At 40.9% G+C, this 20,805-nt stretch overlaps 1 pseudogene across 1 annotated transcript; it reads left to right on the plus strand.

Annotated features, from left to right (window-relative positions):
- The first annotated feature begins 12,011 nt into the window (after window positions 1–12,011).
- Window positions 12,012–14,979, plus strand: LOC110290322 (annotated as a pseudogene). Its single transcript, XR_002377418.1, has one exon. The product of XR_002377418.1 is annotated as a general transcription factor IIE subunit 1 pseudogene (transcript).
- Window positions 14,980–20,805: the final 5,826 nt, after the last annotated feature.

Raw genomic sequence — 20,805 nt, forward strand, 5'->3', positions numbered from 1 at the left:
TCTCATGGAGGCATTTCCTCAACTGAAGCTCCTTTCTCTGTGATAACTCCAGCTGTGTCAAGTTGACACACAAAACCAGCCAGTACAGTAACCCGCGACAAAAATAAGCCATAAAAGATAGAAACCACATGATCATTTCATTAGGCAAAATCTCATTCAACAAAACTCAGCATTCAATCACGATGTTCTAGGAACTTTAGTTCTAGGGAATCTAGGAATGCAGGGAACATATCAATATAGTAGGCAATATACAGCATACCTACAGCCAACAACTTGCTTAGTAGAGAAAAGTCAAAGCATATCCTACTAAAATAAGAAATAAGAATAAGAATGTCCACTCTCTCCTTCATAACTAATATTATATTTGAAGGTTAAAATAAAGCAATAAAAACAAATGAAGACAATAAGGAAGGTACAAACAGGAGAGTCAGAGGTCAAGATGTTCTTTCTAGCAGATAATAAGATTCTATAAATAGAAGACCTTAAAGACTCCTACAGCTAATTAAATGCATTCAGCAAAATAGCAAGATACAAAGTTACACACAAAAATCAGTAGCCTTCTTATGCATGAGTGAGAAACATATCAAGAAAGAAGTCAGGGAAACAATTGCATTCACAGTAGACTCAAAAGTATCTTGGAATCAATCTAATCAGGAAGTGAAAGTCTTGTACAATGAAAACTTGAAGGTATTGAAAAAGAAAATTGAAGAAGACACGAGAAGATAAAACCTCCCATGCTCATGGATTAGTAGAATTAGTATTGTGAAATGGTCATCCTACCAAAAGCAATTTGCAAATTCAATGCACTCCCCATCACAACTCTAATGAAATTCTTCACAGAAATTAAAATATAATTTTGAGCATCATATAGAAACATTAGGTTGTTTTAGGATAGCCAACACACACACACACACACACACACACACACACACACACTGCTGAGGGTGTGTGTATCATCACCCCATATTTCAAGTTAAACTAGAGCAATCATAATAAAAACAGCATGATATTGACATAAAAGTAGATTGTTTGACCAATGGAATAGAATTGAGGATTCACACATGAACCCAAACTCCAACAGGCACCTGATTTTTTTTTTTTTTTTTTTTTACAAAGAGTCCAATTATTCACATTAGAGAAAAGACAGCATCTTCAACAAAAGGTTCTGGTCAAACTGAATAGCTACGTGTAAAAGAAGGAAACTTGATCCTTCTCTGTCAGGGTGAGATGTAAGTCTTTCACAAAACTCGACATGAAATGGATAAAAGAACTCAACATAAAACCTGGTACCCTGAATCTGATGGATGAGAAATTATAAAATGTACTTGAGCTCATTGATATATAGGAAGGATCTTTCTGTACATGACTCCAACAACACAAGCATTAAAAGCAATGAGCAATAAATTGGGAATCTCATCAAACTAAAAGTCACCTGTACAGCAAAGGATACCATCATCTGAATGAAGAGGCAGCCTACATGGGAAAATAAATCCTTACCAGCTATGCACTGGACAGAGTGTTAGTATTTGGACAGAGTGGTAGTATCTGGAAGATATAAAGATTTTTAAAAATTAAAAATCAAGTAAACAAACCTAACTAAAACATGGAAGATGGAGCAAGGATGGCTGCAATGGCATATATTTTTAATCCCACCACTCAGGAAGCAGAGGTAGAGACAGAGGCAGGAAGATCTCTGTGATCTCTAGACCAGACTGCTCTACACTGTGAGTTCCTGAACAGCCAGGGCTATAGAGTGGGAACCTGTCTCACAAAGGGGTGGTGGTGGTGGTGGTGGTGGTGGTGGTGGTGGTAGACTAAAACAGACTTCTCAAAAAGACATAATGCAAATGACTGAGAAACATGTTTAAAAGTATTCAGCATCCTTAGCCATTAGGAAATGCTAATTAAAACTATTTTTCAGATTTTGATTTACCCAAGTTAAAATGGCTAAGAACCAAAAATCTTACACAACAAAAACCACATGATGACAAATGCCAATGCGAATGCAGGGAAACAAGCAATGTCCTCATTGCTGGTCACAGTGGTTGAAATGCAGACTGGTACACCCACCATGGAGATCAGTGGGGAGAGCCCTAGAAAAGGCAGAAGAAATAGAGCTATCAGATAATTCAGTGGTACCTCTCTTGAGTGTATGCCCCAAAATATCCTACTATAGAGATTCTTGCTCATCCATGTTCAGTAATGCTCTATTCACAATAACCAAAAAATGGAAACAGTCTAAATGTCTATCAACTGATGAATGTATAATGAAAATGTGTTACATCTACACAATGGGATACCACTCAGCTGTTAAGAGAAATTATAAAATTCACAGATAAATGGGTAGAGGTGAAAGCAATCACTATGAATGAGATAGTCAGGCCCCAGAAAGATAAATGTTTATGCTTTCTCTCCTTTGTGGAAGTTAGTTTTAAATCTTCAGATACCTGTGTTTCATTTGAAATAGCCACAATGGTCAAGAAAGTTAGTAAGGGAGCATACGGGTCATCTTGGGAGGGAGATAGAACAAAGTGTTATAAAAGCTTAAAAGGTACAGGAAGAATTTATGCAGAGTGGGGTGCGGGAGAGTGAGGGAATCTGGGATTGGGTTATAACTAACACTAAAGACATTTTAAAACTCAGGCACATATGTAAAGAGTTTAAACATTACCCCCATTGTAATTTGAATATGCTTGGCCCAGGTTGTGGCACTATTATGAAGTGTGGCCTTGTTGGAGGAAGTGTGTCACTGTTGGGGTGGGCAATGAGCCCTCCTTCTAACTACATGGGAGCTGGTCTTCTCCTAGCAGCCTTCAGATGAAGATGTAGAACTCTCAGCTCCTCCTGCACCATGCCTGCCTGGATGCTGCCATGCTCCTGCCTTGATGATAATGAACTGAACCTCTGAACCTGTAAGCCAACCCCAATTAAATGTTGTCCTTATAAGAGTTGCCTTGGTCATGGTGTCTGTTCATAGCAATAAATCCTAACTAAGATACCCATAATGGAACAACAGTGCCTCTACAAGACTTCACAGGATAACAAATAAAAAGATCAGTTCCAGAAATGGGCTGTCTCCTTTGAATTCACTGACAAGAGAGATCCAATGGACCCCAAACTTTACAGGCTATTTCCAATACTTTTGGTTAACCCACCATAACTTGACAGTAAGACCCTGAAATGGAAACTTCTAGTTTCTTTAGAAAGTTATGTCAAATGATGTTTTGCTGAGGCACACAGGTGAAAGGATGTCTTGCTAAAGCAAACACATGAAAGAATGTTTTCCTGAAGCAGACACAGGTGAAAGGATGTTTTGATATAGTAAACACGTAAAAGGACCCAGAATGAAGGAGTATAAATATGACCCCACAGCACTGAGCTTTGGTTTGCTCTATCTCGCTAGTCTTCACTAACCACAATCATGGATTGATTTGCTTTACATAGCGTTGTTGAGCTCAACTTGTGATATTGCTGCCATTGAGAGAAACTCACCCAATAACTGCTTTCAAGGTTCCTTCAGGCAACTTGTCACTTCTGTGGCCTCACCTCAGACCAGTTGGTGAGCCTGGTGGTTTCTTCTGGATTGAGCTACAGCTGCCTGGTCCCTGCTGGCTAAAAGGACTGGACTGTTGCTACTGGTTTGCACCTATTGTCTGCCTGCCTAGAGGACTGGTCTGCAGCTGCTGAGTCGTATTTGGTGTTTGCTATGGGACTGAACTGCTGAGCAAGAAGATCAAGATCACCCCAAAGAACTATTGCTGAATAGGTCCACTTCCCCCACATCCTAGTAACTTTTCTCTCCCACTACCTCTGTTGAGTGGTGGGCTAGAGGAAAGGTTAAATCCTTATTAAATGTAGATTTCAAAAAAATGTATGCCTACAAGACCCTATTACTGAGGACACCATACACTAAGTTCATATAACAAGGAGAAAGCAAGTTGAAACTCACCTGGAAGTCACAGCCTACTTACTAGCTTTTGTAGTGCTGTAATGTTCCACACTACCAGAAGAGAAAGGCAGTCACAAATGTTATGCAGGTTTGTTCCCTACAAGCTACAACAGTGATCAGCCTGACAAGACATGTCCACTGGTACATTAATGGCATAAATGTTATGGGAGTTACCAACTATGTACCTAAGGCTAGCTACACAAGTTGAAACCATTACCTGTCTGTGTTATTATGAACCATAACCTGTGGCTAGACAGGTCATAGGCCCTAAGGAAGAATCTAATACAATTACTCTGCTAAATGGACATAGTATTAAACCAACCCCTAATGACTTATCATTATACCCACAAATTACTGCATTAGTCATTCTTCATCAGAGGAGCTTCTTCATCCAGTAAATGTTAATTAACAAAAACACCCACAACTGACCAAGGTACACAATAAAAGACTGGAACTCTCAGGTCTAAACAGAACATCTATATTTCACTCCCTTTACCCAAGACTCTCCTGAGTATGGCAGAATTGGCAGGTGGACTGAGGACACAGAAAGATTGCAAAGGTACAAGAAGCCTATAGAACACCAAATGAATGGGACCAGAAAAGAAAATCCTCTCGTCACATAATACTCAAAACACTAAACACACAGAACAAAGAAAGAATATTAAAAACTGAAAGGGAAAAGGGCCAAGTAACATACAAAGGTAGACCTATCAGAATTACACAAGACTTCTCAACAGAGACTATGAAAGCCAGAAGAAACTGGTCAGAGGTCATGCAGACTCTAAGAGAACACAAATGCCAGCCCAGACTACTATACCCAGAGAAACTCTCAATCAACATAGATGGAGAAACCAAAATATTCCAGGACAAAACCAAATTTAAACAGTATCTGTCTGCCAATCCAGCCCTACAGAGGATCCTAGAAGGAAAATTCCAACACAAGGAAGGTACCTGCACCAAAGAAAGGACAAGATATTAAGCATCTCACTACAAAGCCAAAAGGAGGGAAACACAAGCACATAAAGCCACCTTCAAAAATAAACATATCAGGAGCCAACAGCCATCTCTCTTTAATATCTCTGAATATTAATGGACTCGACTCACCTATAAAAAGACATAAGCTAACAGACTAGATATGAAAACAAGATCCAGCGTTTTGCTGCATACAAGAAACACACCTCAATAACAAAGACATGCACTATTTCAGAGTAAAAAGGATGGAAAAAGGTCTTCCAAGCAAATGGTCCCTGGAAACAAGCAGGAGTCACCATCCTAATATCCAATAAAATAGACTTTCAACCAAAAGTTATCAAGCATGATGAAAAAGGATACTTCATATTCATCAAGAGGAAAATCCACCAAGAGAAAGTCTCAGTTCTGAACATCTAATGCCCCAAATGCAAAAGCACACACATTCATAAAAGAAACTTTACTAAAGCTCAAAACACACATTGAACCCCACACAATAGTAGTGGGAGACTTCAACACCCCACTCTCACCAATAGACAGGTCATTGAAACAGAAACTAAACAGACACAGTGAAACTAAGAGAGGTTATGAACCAAATGGATTTAATGCTGGGCATGGTGGCTAACGCCTTTAATCCCAGCACTCAGGAGGCAGAGGCAGGTGGATGTCTAAGTTCAAGGCCAGCCTGATCTACAAAGTGAGTTCCAGGACAGCCAAGGCTATACAGAGAAACCCTGTCTCACAAAACAACAACAACAACAAAAAACAACAACAAAAAACAACAACAAAAACAAACAGACAAACAAACCAGATATCTACAGAACATTTCACCCTAAAACAAAGGAATACACCTTCTTCTTAGCACCTCATGGCACCTTCTTCAAAATCAACCATATAATTGGTCACAAAACATCCCTCAACCGATATAAGAAGATTGAAACAATACAATGCATCCTATTAGACCACCATGGCCTAAGGCTGGTCTTCAAGAACAGCAAAAACTACAGAAAGCCCATATACACGTGGAAACTGAACAACTCTTTACTCAATGATAACTTGGTCAGGGAAGAAATAAAGAAATTTAAGACTTCTTGGAATTTAATTAAAATGTTGGCACATCATACCCAAACTTATGGAACACACTGAAAGGAATGCTAAGAGAACAGTTCATAGCACTAAGTGCCCTGGTAAAGAAACTGGAGAGATCTTACACTAACAACTTAACAGCATACCAGAGAGCTCTAGAACAAAAAGAAGCAAACTCAGGCAAGAGGAGTAGAAGGCAGGAAATAGTCAAACTCAGAGCTGAAATCAACCAAATAGAAACAAAGAAAACAATACAAAGAATCAACAAAGCCAGAAGCTGGTTCTTTGAGAGAATCAACAGGATAAATAAACCCCTAGCCAAACTAATTAATGGGCTGAGAGGCAGTATCCAAATTAACAAAATCAGAAAAGAAAAGGGAGACATAACAACAGAAATGGAGGGAATTTTAAAAATCCATCAGATCCTACTATAAAAGCCTATACTCAACAAAGCTGGAAAAATCTAGATGAAATGGATAGTTTTCTAGACAGATACCACATACCAAAGTTAAATCAAGAGCAGGTAAACTATCTAAACAGGCCCATATCACACAAAGAAATAGAAGTCATTAAAAACCTCCCAACCAAAAAAAGCACAGGGCCAGATGGATTTATTGCAGAATTTTACCAGACATTCGAAGAAGACGTGATACCAATTTTCCTCAAACTATTCCATAAAATAGAAAGAAAAGGAACACTACCTAGCTTGTTCTATGAAGCCACAATTACTCTGATACCTAAACCACACAAGGACCCAATCAAAAAAGAGAACTTCAGACCGGTCTCACTTATGAATATAGATGCAAAAATACTCAATAAAATTCTTGCAAACCGAATCCAAGAACACATCAAAACCATCATTCACCACAATCAAGTAGGCTTCATCCCAGGAATTCAAGGTTGGCTTAATATATGAAAATCCATTAACTTAATCCACTATATAAACAAACCCAAAGAAAAATATCACACAATCATCTCCTTAGATACAGAAAAAGCATTTGGCAAAATACACCACCACTTCATATTAAAAGTATTGGAGAAATCAAGATTTCAAGGCCCATACCTAAATATAATCAAAGCAATTTACTGCAAACCAAAAGCCAATATCAAATTAAATGAAAACATACTTGAAGCAATCCCACTGAAATTGGGGACAAGACAAGGATACCCACTACCCACACATCTATTCAATATAGTACTCAAAATGATGGATAAAATAATAAGACAACAAAAAGAGATCGATCAAGGGGATACAAAATGGTAAAAAAGAAATAAAGGTATCACTATTTGCAGATGATATGATAGTATGCATAAGCGACCCCAAAAATTCTACCAGAGAACTTCTCCAGCTGATAAACAACTTCTGCAAAGTGGACAGATATAAAATTAACTCAAATAAATCAGTAGCCTTCCTTTACACAAATGATAAACAGTCTGTGAAAGAAATTAGGGAAACAACTCCCTTCACAATAGCCACAAAAATATAAAATATCTTGGGGTAACTCTAACCAAACAAGTGAAAGAAGCCTATTTGATAGTGGTAAATGATGGTTTTGATGTGTTCTTGGATTCAGTTTCAAGTCTCTCAAGAAGAAATCAAAGATTTCAGAAAATGGAGAGATCTCCCATGCTCATGGATTGGCAGAGTTAACATAGTAAAAATGGCCATCCTACCAAAGGCCATCTACAGACTCGATGCAATCCCCATCAAAATCCCAACACAGTTCTTCAGAGACAAAAAAAGAGCAATTCTCAAAATCATCTGGAAAGGCAAAACAAAACAAACCAGAATAGCGAAAACAATACTTTTCTTCTTCTTCTTCTTCTTCTTCTTCTTCTTCTTCTTCTTCTTCTTCTTCTTCTTCTTCTTCTTCTTCTTCTCCTTCTTCTCCTTCTTCTCCTTCTTCTCCTTCTTCTCCTTCTTCTCCTTCTTCTCCTTCTTCTCCTTCTTCTCCTTCTTCTCCTTCTTTCTTCTTTTTCTTCTTTTTCTTCTTCTTCCTTTTTTTTTTCTTCGAGACAGGGTTTCTCTGAATAGCCCTGGCTGTCCTGGAACTCACTTTGTAGACCACGCTGGCCTCGAACTCAGAAATCTTCCTGCCTCTGCCTCCTGAGTGCTGGGATAAAAGACGTGTGCCACTATGCCCGGTGCGAAAACAATTCTTAACAATAAAAGAACGGCCGGGGGCAGGGGAATCACCATCCCTGACCTCAAGCTTTACTACAGAGCAATAGTGATAAAAATTGCTTGGTATTGGTACAGAGACAGACACTTTGATCAATAGAATAGAATGAAGACCCAGAAATAAAACCACACACTTTCAGACACTTAATCTTTGACAAAGAAGCCAAAAATATGCAATGAAAAAAAAATAAAAGAAAGCATCTTCAGTAAATGGTGCTGGTCTACCTGGCTGTCTGTATGGAGAAAAATAGAAATAGACCCATATTTTTCACCTTGCCAAAGCTCAAGTCCACGTGGATCAAGGACCTCAACATAAAACCAGATACATTGACTCTAATAGAAGAGAAAGTGGGAAAGAGCCTCGAACTCATTAGCACAGGGGGAAATTTCCTAAACAGAATTCCAATGGTCCATGCTCTAAGATCAAGAATTGATAAATCAGACCTCATGAGACTGGAAAGATTCTGTAAAGCAAAGGACGTAGTCAATAAGACAAATCACCAACCTACAGATTGGGGGAAAAAAACTTCACTAACCCCACATCCAATAGGGGGCTAATATCCAAAGTATATAAAGAACTCAAGAAGCTAATCACCAAAAAAAAAAAAAAAAAAAAAAAAAAAAAAAAAAAACAACAAATAACCTAGTCAAAAAAATGGGATATAGAACTAAACCGAGAATTCTCAACTGAGGAATCTCGAATGTCTGAGAAGCACCTAAAGAAATGTCCTTAGTGATCAGAGAAATGCAAATCAAAACGATCCTGAGATTCCACCTTACACCAATCAGAATGGTTAAGATCAAAACCACAGGTGAAAACACATGCTGGAGAGGATGTGGAGAAAGGGGAGCACTCCTCCATTGCTGGTGGGATTGCAAACTGGTAAAACCAATCTGGAAATCAATCTAGACGCTCCTCAGATAATTGGAAATAGATCTACCTGAAATTCTTGGGCATATACTCAACAGATGCACCACCATGCCACAGGGCACAAGTTCCACTATGTTCATAGTTGCCTTATTTGTGATAACCAGAAGCTGGAAACAATCTAGATGTCCCATGACAGAAGAATGGATACAGAAAATGTGGTTCGTTTACTACTATTCAGCTATTAAGAATGAGGACATCTTGACTTTTGCAGGCAAATGGATAGAACTAGAAAATATCATCCTGAGTGAGGTAACTCAGACCCAAAAGTACACGCATGGTATGTACTCAGTAATAAGTGAATGTCAGCCAAAAAAAAAAAAAAAAGTACAGAATATTCAAGATACAGTCCACAGAACTCAAAAAGGTCAACAAGCTGAAGGGCCCAAATGAGGACACCTCAGTCCCATTTGGGAAGGAGAAAAGAAAGCAATCACAAGTGGGGTGAGAAGGAGGGACCTAGAAGGGAAAGTGGACAAGGAGGTTGGAGGAGGGAGTCGAGGTAGGTGGAGAGGGGAACCTGATCTTGTATTGGGTGAGGGAAAAGGACTGACGCCCCCAAGACCAGAAGAACTGAAGCCCCCAAGACCAGAAGAACTGAAGCTCCCAGAACCAGAAGAAAGAATGGAAACAGGCAACCTTGGGAGAAATGAGGTTGTGGGGGGCTCCAGAGTGCACCAAAGACCTAGGAGGTGAGAGAATCAAAAGAACGGACCTTAGATGAAATGCCCAACAGTAGGGAGAGGGAACTTATAGAGCCCACCTCCAACGGGAAGACAGGACATCAAATGAGGGAGAGGGGGGCCATCCACAATCACAACTCTGACCCATAATTGTTCCAGTCTGAAAGAATTGCAGTGATGGAAATGGAGAGGATCCTGAGGAAAAGAAGGTCCAGCAACAAGCCCAAAGTGGGATCTAGCTCAAAGGGAGATCCTAAGACCTGACACTATTACTGAAGCTATGGAGCACCCACAAAAAGGGGCCTAGCTTGACCGAAGAACTCCAGAAGACCCAACAAGCAGCTGAAAGAGTCAGATGCAGATATTTGCACCCAACCAATGGGTAGAAACAGCTGATCTTTGTTGTTGAATTATGGAAGGCTGAAAGAAGCTGAGGAGAAGGGCAATCCTGTAGGAGAACCAGTAGTCTCAATTAATCTGGACCTCCAAGATCTCTCAAACACTGGACCACCAAAAAGACAGCATACACCATCTGATATGAGGCCCCCAACACACATGCAGTAGAGGACTGCCAGATCTGTGTTCATTCAGAGATGATGCACCTAACCCTCAAGAGACTGGAGGCCCCAGGGAGTTTAGATGTCAGTGGGATTAGGGGTGGGGATATCCACGTGGAAACAGGGAGATGGGGAGGAGGTATGGGAGGTTGGACAGTCAGAGGGTAGGAATAAAATATAGGGTGTAAAATAAATAAATAAGCCAGGCAGTGGTGGTGCACACCTTTAACCCCAGCACTCGGGAAGCAGAAGCAGACAGATTCTGAGTTCGAGGCCAGCCTGGTCTACAGAGAGAGTTTCAGAACAGCCAGGGCTATACAGAGAAATCCTGTCTCAAAAACATACAAACAAACTTACAAAAACCAAAAATAAATAAATAAATATAAAATAAAATAAATTAAAAATAAAAACAACTCAAAAAAAGCAATAGGTGGTAGATAATTACAAGGAAACACAGATTTCTGGACACAGATGCACAGTTGTACATAATGGGTTCACAATAGATAAGACAGCATGCCCCAATCCCTGATGTTTGCTAACCTGACAGCCTTAGCCTAGGGTTTCCAGGCCAAGGGGAGATCTTGTCTTTAAAAAGGTTGGTCAACTTGATTGTATCTGGAATGAACTACAATCTGAAAGATCCTGACAGGATGTAAAAGGTCACAGAAGCCCTGAAACTGGCAAAATAGATTTCATTGTTAGTAGAAGTAGCTTCACTGATTTAGAAAAATAGAGGTGCACAATGCTCTGGCCGCTCCTTGAACCTGTGTGTCTGCCAATGTTCTAACCAGGTGTGTGCCCACTGCTGCACCTCACTGCCAGGTGTTTGTGATAATGGTTGCTGGGATAGAGTCGAAAAATCTCCCCAGCAACCACAGCCGGGCCAATCCGGAGTTGCTACACCTGCACCAGACTCTTTCCTTGTACCCCTCCCATACCCATTTCTTGAGAATAGACATTGTTTAGATCTGGAAATCCCCTACTCCCCGCTTCTCCTTTCCCCCCGAGGGCGACTCCTTTACCCCTGCGTGGGATATGAGTCGTTCCCAGAGCTCTGGCTTTCCCCGAATAAAGCCTCATGTGGGCACACACCTGGATTAAAGAACAGTCAGAACATTGGCAGACACACGGGTTCAAGGAGCAGCCAGAGCATTGGGCACCTCTATTTTTCTAAATCAGTGAAGCTACTTCTACTAACAATGAAATCTATTTTGCCAATTTCAGGGCTTCTGTGACCTTTTACATTCTGTCAGGATCTTTCAGATTGTAGTTCATTCCAGATATAGTCAAGTTGACCAAGCTTGGTCTCTAGTGAGTTCTTGGGGGTTCACTATTGTCCCGAGGCTTGAGTGAGGGGCTCCTCTCGGGGTCTTTCAAATCCAGAATTGGAAGGTTCACCCGTGATCCTAAACTTGAGGGGGGAAATACAAGTTTCTCACCTGGATCTGGGCATGGAGATCTAGAGGCATAGTGGCCATGAAATGAGGTAGTACACGCCTTTAATCCCAGGAGACTGAGGCAAGGAGATCACTGAGTTCAAGGTCATCTGGTACAAAGCAAATCCCAGATCTGGGCGTGGTGGCGCACACCTTTAATCTGGGCCACATCTTCTGCTGAAGACCTATATAAGGACATTGGAAGAAGGAAGATTCTCTATTCTTTGCCTGTTTGCCTTGTAGGACAGAGCATCTGCTAGATCCTTGGCTTTCCCTTCACAGCTGCTGCTGGCCGTTGTTGGAGAGCTGACTTGGAAGGTGAAGCTTATTGTTGAAGATGGCAGACCCAGATGTTCTCACTGAAGTTCCCGCGGCATTGAAGCGGCTAGCCAAGTATGTCGTCCGGGGCTTTTATGGTATTGAGCATGTCTTGGCCTTGGACATCTTGATCCGGAACCCCTGTGTAAAAGAAGAGGACATGCTGGAGCTGCTCAAGTTTGATCGGAAGCAACTTCGATCCGTTTTGAATACTTTAAAGGGAGACAAGTTCGTCAAATGCAGAATGAGGGCAGAGACTGCTGCAGATGGGAAGACCACCCGCCATAACTACTACTTCATCAATTACCGCACTCTTGTTAACGTAGTGAAATATAAGCTGGACCACATGAGAAGGAGGATTGAAATGGATGAGAGAAGTTCCACCAGTCAGGCTTCCTTCAAATGTCCTGTCTGCTGCAGCACTTTCACTGACCTAGATGCTAATCGGCTGTTTGAACCTACGACAGGAACTTTCTGCTGCACCTTTTGCCACACAGAGGTAGAAGAAAATGAACCAGCAATGCCCAAAAAAGATGCTCGCGCGCTTTTGGCAAGATTTAATGAACAAATTGAGCCCATTTATGCATTGCTTCGAGAGACAGAGGATGTCAACTTGGCCTACGCAATACTTGAACCAGAACCCATGGCAATCCCAGCCCTGAAGCTGAGCAAGGACCGAGCAGCAACTGCTGCTGGAGCTGCTGGCCTGGCAGGTGGATGTCACCGGGAGGCACAGACCAACAAAGCCCCCTCCTATGCGGATTTGTATACTCAGAATGTTGTCATCAACACGGATGACCAAGATGTTATGCATCACACCTCGCTGGAAGGGAAAGCTGCCAAACAGAGACCCGTTTGGTTGAGAGAGAGCACGGTCCCAGGGGCGTACAGTTCTGAAGAGAGGAAGGAAGGTGGCATGGATGTGGACACAGTTCAGGAGCGCAAGCAAGCCCGCACAAGGCCTGATGACAATGAGGTGGTCATGCGCGTTCTACTCATTCATGAGAAAAAGACTTCTTCGGCGACCACAGCTGGCTCGGTGGGAGCAGCGGCTCTGGCGAGGGCTGCTAATAACAGTGACTCTGAGAGTGAGACCAGTGAGTCGGACGACGGCTTTCCACCCCGGCCAGCAGCTGCCGCTCCTCCTCATCGCCATGAAGATGAGGAAGACGAAGAGTTTGAGGAAGTAGCAGGTGACCCCACTGTTATGGTGGCTGGCTATCCATTTTCCTTCAGTGAAGTTAGCCAGCGGCCAGAGCTGGTAGCCCAGATGACACCAGAAGAGAAGGAAGCATACATAGCCATAAGTCAGCGCGTTTTTCGGGATCTCTTTGAGTGAGCTTTCCCTGCTTTTTCCTGCCGTTAGCCCATTTCAGAGAGAAACTTCCCATCAAGTGCTTAAGGGCCTTCCCACCTCTTTATGTAAAGCACCTGTTAATCTAATACAGACGCATAGTAAGAGAAAATGATTTTATTTATTTATTTATTTATTTTTACTGTAAGGAACATCCCAGAAAGGTAGAAAGGTTATATTCAGTTCCCTCTTATTACTAAAGTATTAATATCTTTCTCTATTTCCTTATCTATTTTTTCCTTTTCCCTTTTAAGACATATTTTTCTCACCCTGACTAAAATGTTCCTGTCTCTTCAGAACCCTACTTTGGATTAAACATCCCCTAGTCTTGTAGCTGCACTGTGGTCAGGCATTTGAGACAATTCCTTATATTCCTGTCAACCAAAGCAGCTTACCAAGAAACAGACCACTGCTTAGGGGAACACCCAAACATGTCACCTTCCTCAAAACTGAGTGGGGTCCACTCTCCTAGGAGTACAGGAGAAAGGGGTGCCTGAATCTTAGGGTTGTGTGTAAACTAGAATCCATGTCTGTAGAAGGCATAAGGCTGGTAGATTGTTTCATTTTCATAGACCTTTTGAGCTATACTTTAGGTGACAGATAACAAAGCAGGTTAGGTAAGGAGTCTCCAGTGTTGAAGAACAGAGCACTGGGAACTGTGCCTTAGAGCTGCCTCAGAGCAATTTGGAAGTCTCAGATTTAAAGCTGAGACTGGCCCCACTTCCCCCACTTCCCCCACTTATTCCGTAGACCTATGCTAGTGCTCTGAATTGAAGAGCCTTTCCAGTCCAGAGCAGTAGAGAAGTGCTGATTGCCCAGCTCTCCTCACTCTTCCAAAGGTCATCAAAGCCTTTATTTGTCTCTCTTTCAAACATTCAGTGCCTCTACTGTGTTGTTGAGCATTGTAACCTCAAGGAATGTAGTCATTAGCATGGTGTTATTCCTGAAGGCACAACTTTCAAAATAAAGGTTTTCATATAAGGTCTACAACAATTAATTTTTATAGTATTTTCCCTTACATTGTGACGTTTAGTTATCAATTTGTTGTATATGTGTGAAGCTAAGAACAAAGAATCTGAGCCTGGTGTAACGAGATGACATTGTTGCCTGGTTGTTGGATGACTGAACATTGACAGTCTACTTACTGCAGGTCAAAGCTGGTTAACTTCTAGCTCTAACTTCTTGGAGCACAACTAGAATGAGCACTCTCCCCATTGAAAGATGTTAGAGGCTTCTGACTGGCCATCATCTAAGAGCATAGGTGTAATTCTATGTGATTTAAACTTTTTTTGGCAATGCATTGCCTTAAGAAAACCTTTTTATGTATTTATATTAAATTCACAAACTGTTAAACTTTAAAGTTTTGTTTTTTAAACTTTCATGGTTGTAGAAAGATGTTAATTTGTAAAACATTAATTTTAAAACTATGCTCTTTGTTGCATTTTATCTCAGATTGTATTATAATTATAATTATAAATGTATTAACAAAGGCACTCATTTCTCATTAAAGCTGCATTTGAAATAGAAAAAAAAAAAAAAGACAGCATGCCCAAGGCCTGTGCAGGATCAGGTCAGACAAACTTTCTTAATGAAAAGGGGAAGTGAGCTCAAAGTCCCAGGCCTAGCTAAGGAGATATAGAGAGAGTTAGTAGCTGCTGGGGACAGAGAGTCAGTTTTCCTTAAGGGTGCAGCCCCTGGTGAGTAGACCACCCTCCAGTGAGATCCATACATCCAAGACTATATGGACAGCATGAGCTATACTTGATATGTTAACAAAAGAAAAAAGACATTAAATTGGGATGAGTCTGAGAGGAGCTGTGGAGGCTACAAGAAAATACATTGTATGAAATTCTGAAAAATCTAATAAAAATGAGAAAAGTAAAAAATTGATGTGACTTGAATATGATATAAACATTGCAAATAGCTCAGCTGAAAGAAGATTTTCGATTGGTTACTTTATTTACCTTTCAAATGTAATCCCACTTCCCAATTTCTCCTCCACAAACCCCCTATCACATCCTCTCTCCCCCTGGTTCTATTAGGGTGCTCCCCTACCCATCCACCCACTCCCATCTCACCACCCTAGCATTCCCCTACACTGGGGCATGGAGCCTCCACGGGACCAAGGGCTGCCCTTCCCATTGGTGCCAAATAAGGCAATCTTCTGGTACATATGACAGCTGTTTTTTTTTTTTTTCTAAACAAAGAAATAACACCAGCTGCAAAAATCCCAAGAAGTTGACATAAGAAACAAAAAGAGCCAAGACATAACTCCTCCAAAAATTACTAATCCCTCAATAATAGCATCTAATGAGTGAGTTATATACAATTCCAGACAGAAAACTCAAAAGAATAATTGTAAGTATGTTCAAAGAAAACTTAAGCTCATTATTGAGAACACAGATAGCTAAGTGAAATAAAGAGATAGGAAGTCTAAAAGAGGAATTTGACAAAAAAGAAAAAAAATACAGTACATTAAACAAAAAGGCTCTATAGAAAGTCCTAGCAACAGAATGGATCAAGGAAGAACAAAACCTCGGAGATTAAAGACTGGGTGGGGAAACTGGGGCAACCAAACAAGGGCAAAAATAAAAGCATAGGAAGTTACCAGTGGGGATTCTAAGATATTTGTGTGTAGTGGCTATTCCTGGTTGTCAACTTGACTATATCTGGAATGAACTATAATCCAGAATTGGAGGGCTCACCTGTGATCCAGATCTTGAGACTGGCAGACACAAGTTTCTGACCTGGATCTGGGCATGGAGATCTTGAGGCCTAGTGGCCATAAAAAGCTTAGGCTCAGGTGAGGTAATACACACCTTTAATCCCAGGGGAACTGAGGCAAGGAGATCATTGAGTTCAAGGTCAGCCTGGACCAAGCAAGTCCCAGATCCAGGAGTGGTGGCACACACCTTTAATCTTGGACACACCTTCTGCTGGCCGTCTACATAAGGATATTGGAAGTAGGAAGATTCATTCTTCTTTGCCTGCTTGCTTTGTGGGACTGAGCAATTGTTAGATCCTTGGACTTCCACAGCTGCGGCTGACCATCCAGACACAGGAGGCACTTAGGGCATCAAACAGCTTCAGCCAGAGACAAACTGCCACTTGTCATATTATAATCAAAACACAAGACACAGAGGGGTGGTGGTGGTGCACACCTTTAATCCCAGCACTTGGGAGGCGGAGTAAGGCGGATTTCTGAGTTTGAGGCCAGCCTGGTCTACTGAGTTCCAGGACAGCCATGGCTATACAGAGAAACCCTGTCTCGAAAAAACAAGAAAGAAAGAAAGAAAGAAAGAAAGAAAGAAAGAAAGAAAGAAAGAAAGAAAGAAAGAAAGAAAGAAAGAAAGAAATCTCCCAGCTGAGAAACAGTCTAGGGACGCTTGGTACACGGAAGAGTTGTATAAGACCTTCAAAGAGAAACTAGTACCAATATTTCTCAAAATATAAAATAGAATATGAAGGAACCATCTAAATTCATTGTGAAATTCCAATATTACCCTGATTCCAAGACCAGATAAAGACACGCCAAAAAAGAAACTTGCATAACAATTTTCCTGACTAACATAAACACAAAAATTCTCAACAAAGTAGTTAACAAATAGAATTCAAATTTTTCCTACCTCTCAAGTTTGCCTGTTTCCATTCTTTCTGCTGGCCCTCAGGGCTTCAGTTCCGTACCCAGCCCCCAATACCTGATCATGTTACCCGGCTTCCCATGCCTATTCCCTCTTCCACCCAGGTCCCTTCCTTCCTCTGCCCCTTGTGGTTGCTTTCTTCTCCCTCCCAAGTGGGACTGAGGCATCCTCACTTGGGTTCTTTGGCTTGTTAACCTTCTTGAGTCCTTGTAGGCTGTGCCCTGGATATTCTGTACTTTTTTTTGGCTAATATCCACTTATTAGTAAGTACATACCATGCATGTCCTTTTGGGTCTGAGTAAACTTGCCCAGGATAATATTTTCTAGTTCCATCCATTTGCCTGCAAAACTCATGATGTCCTCGTTCTTTTTTTTTTTCTTTGTTTTTCTTTTTTTGGTTTTTCGAGACAGGGTTTCTCTGTGTAGCCCTGGCTGTCCTGAAACTCACTCTGTAGACCAGGCTGGCCTTGGACTCAGAAATTTGCCTGCCACTGCCTCCCAAGTGCTGGGATTAAAGGCGTGTACCACCACGCCCGGCAATAAGATGTCCTCGTTCTTAATATCTGACTGTGTAAATGAACCACATTTTCTGCATCCATTCATCCATTGTGGGAGGAGGAGGGACCCTCTAGAATGTACCAGAGACCTGGGAGGTAAGAGACTCTCAGGACTCAAAGGGAGGGACCTTGGATGAAGTGCTCTACAGTGGGGAGGGGGAACTTGTAAAGCTTTCCTCCAGTGGAAGGACAGGACATCAAGTGGAGGTGTGGGGTTGCCATCCCACAATCAAAAGCTCTGACCCAGAATTTTCCTGCCTGAAGGAACTGCAGGTACAAAAATGAAGAAGAGCATGAGAGAAAGGAGGTCCAGCAACAGGCCCAAATTGGGATCCAGCTCAAGGGGAGGCCCAGGGCCCTGACACTGTTACTGATGCTGTGGTGTGCTTGCAAACTGGAGCCTAGCATGGCTGCCTTCTGAGAGGTCCAACAGAGTCAGAGGCAGATTCTAGCACCCAACCAATGGACGGAAGCCAGGGACCCCTGTGGTTGAATTGGGGAAAAACTGGAAGAAGCTGAGGAGGAGGGCAGCATGGGAAGACCAGCAGTCTCAACTGACCTGGACCCCTGAGATCTCTCTGACACGGAGCCACCAACCAGACAGCATACACCAGCTGTGATGTGAGGTCCCCAACACATGTACAGCAGAGGACTGACTGGTCTGGCCTCAGTGAGAGAAGATGTGCCTAACCCTAGAGAGACTTGAGGCCCCAGGGAGTAAGGAGGATTGGTGGGGTGGGGGTGAGGGGTGATGACATCCTCTTGGAGATGGGGGGTAAGGGAAGAAGATATGGGATGGGTAGCAGACCAGGAGAGGGGGGGATGAAGTCTGGACTGCAAAAACAGGATTAAAGAATAAAAAAATTAATTAATTTAAAAAATACAAAAATTTCTTCTAGAGATCATTCCTCATATCCAAGTTGACATTTCCAGAAACACAGGGATGATTCAATTTATATAAATAAATAAATAGATAAATAAAAATTATAAATTACATAAATTGATTCAAGGACAGAAACCACGTGGTCATCTTCACAGGCACAAAAGAGGCTTTTGGGGGTGGGGGATGGGAGTGGACTTTGAGGAGTGGAGGTGGGGGAAATTGCAGTCAAGATGTAACCTTTGTAAAGAATAAAAAATTTTTAAATTAAAAAAAGAAAGAAAATTAATGCACAAAAATCAGTAGTCTAACTTTAACCCAGGAATGAGGGCGCCTTCTGCAGTGGACTTCCCTCAGGACTGACCTGGCTGCCCTTGGCTTTCATGCCTCCATATAAGTTTTTAAATTATTTTTCCTGTGTCTATGAAGAATGGCTTTGTGATTCTTCACAGAAGATATTTAATACAATAATCTATAGTAATTGTCTTAAATCTGTAGATTGCTTTTGGTAAGATGGCCATTTTCATGATACTAATTCTTCTAATGAGTGAGCAGAGTGTTTCTTTCTGTCTTCTAGTGTCTCCTTAATTTCTTTCTTCATTGTCTTGAAATTTTCATTTAATTTCCTTTATTAGGTTTATTTCTAGATATTGAATTGTTTGTATGTGGCTATGGTGGGTGGGATTATTTCTCTGATTTCTTTATTTGTGGATTTGCCATTGGTACATATGAAGGGTACCCACTCTTGTATGATAATTTCATATCCTGCAGCTTTGCTGAACGTGTTTATCAGCTCTAAGGGGTTGTTTGTTTGTTTGTTTGTTTGTGGAGCCTTTAGGGCCTCTTGTATATATAACCATGTCATCTGCAAAAGGGGACACTTCAGGTTCTTCTTTTCCCACTTGCTTCTCTTGTTGTTTGGACGTAAGTCTTCAAGCCCTGTATTGAATAGCCATGCAGAGAGTACCCCTGTGTAATGTTCCAAGTCATGGATTGACATGCCTTGGAGGCCTTTCTCTATTTAGTATTATAATAGCCACAGGTTTGTCATATATACCCTTTATTACATGGTGGCATCCTAGTCCGTTCGTCACTGTGACCATGGATATGGGATGTTTTTTCAAAAGCTTTTTCAACATCTACTGAGATGATCCTATGGTTTCTGCCTCTTTATTTCACCAATGTGATTAATTTTTTTATTTGTTTATTTATTTATTTATTTATTTATTTATTTATTTATTTATTATGTCAAACCATCCCTACATTGCTGGAATAATTGGAATCCAATTTGGTCATGCTGAATGATCTTTTTGATACCATGTTGAATTCAGCTTCAGGATATTTTATTAATGAATTTTGTATTTATGTTCATCAAGATCATTCTGTGATTTACTTCTTTGTGCGTGTGATGTCTTTACCCGACTTCCACATCAAAGCAACACTAGCTTTATAAAGAGTTTGTGAAGTCAACTTTATATGCCCCAGTACAGGGGAATGCCAGGAGTGGGTGGGTAGGGGAGCAGGGCGGAGGGAGGGTATAGGGAACTTTTGGGATAGCATTTGAAATGTATATAAAGAAAATATCTAATAAATAAATAAATAATTTTAAGAAAAGAATTTGTGAAGTCTTCTTTGCGTTTCTATTTCTTTTGGAATCTGCTGAAATACCTCCCTTTTCAACTCTCATTTTATTTATTTGGATCTTCTTCCTTCTTTTACTTAGCTTGACTAAGAAGTTTGTTGGTTTTATTTATTTCTTGAATAAGTCAGTCTTCATGTCATTAATTCTTTGTAATTTTTTATTCCTATCTTGTTAATTTCAGCCCCAATTTCGATGATTTTTCCCATCTACCATTTAGAGGTCTGGCTTGTCCATATTCTCCTGAGGCCTTAAGGTGTTCCATTACATTACTGTTATCTATTCACTTGAGAGCTCTCCAATACTTTCTTCTTTTTTTAGGCATAATTTTATTCAAGGAACAAAGTATTTGATATTAAAATATATAAAACCAAAATACCTAAATAAATTATTGAATATTGGAATATTACATAGCCAAGAATTGGTTGACTTATTTTTTATTTGTTTGTTTTTGTTTTCTTTTTTTTTAATTAGGTGCTTTTCTCATTTACATTTCCAATGCTATCCCAAAAGTCCCCCATACCCTCCCCCCCACTCCCCTACCCACCCACTCCCACTTTTTGGCCCTGGCGTTCACCTGTACTGGGGCATATAAAGTTTGCAAGTCCAATGGGCCTCTCTTTCCA

The sequence above is a fragment of the Mus caroli genome, chromosome 2, assembly GCF_900094665.2.
Source record: "Mus caroli chromosome 2, CAROLI_EIJ_v1.1, whole genome shotgun sequence".
NCBI lineage: Eukaryota > Metazoa > Chordata > Mammalia > Rodentia > Muridae > Mus > Mus caroli.